The sequence below is a fragment of the Camelina sativa genome, chromosome 20, assembly GCF_000633955.1.
Source record: "Camelina sativa cultivar DH55 chromosome 20, Cs, whole genome shotgun sequence".
Taxonomy (NCBI): domain Eukaryota; kingdom Viridiplantae; phylum Streptophyta; class Magnoliopsida; order Brassicales; family Brassicaceae; genus Camelina; species Camelina sativa.
This window is the reverse complement of record NC_025704.1, coordinates 17524206-17524741: the sequence shown is the minus strand read 5'-3', so window position 1 is coordinate 17524741 and position 536 is coordinate 17524206.

The following is a 536-nucleotide window of genomic DNA, read 5'->3' as shown; positions in this document are numbered from 1 at the left end:
CATGCTTATCATTTTATCAGTTTCTTTTCAGTATATTCTTAATTGTCTAATTGACCCAAAATAAGAGAATATTAGAAATACGTTAGAAATGACAAAATTCCTAACAAAGATGGTAATAGTAATTTATTTAAAGATCATGGAATTATGATTTTTAGCCAGCTTTGGAAAATTCTGTGGTGATCAAGCAAGGGACCAAAATAGACACTAAAATCCCCATATTATATTGGGAAATTCCATCCATGCTTTATATCTCGAGCGCAAATATGAAACGAATCACATTAAATATGTAATAACTTTGTTTTGACTTAGAAACATTAAATCGTATCCTTAATAATCGAAATAAAGCATTAACAAAGAAATATTTAGGGAAAAAAACACAGTCAAAGGATTAATTTAATTGTACACAAAAAAGAAACCAAAAAGTCAGAGGAGAATCCAACTTAAAAGCAAAACAAAATATAAACAGGGAGCATTCATGTTTGGCAAGTTGAGCTTGACCAAAATGTTTGCCAAATCTGTAGATGATTTTATTAAGT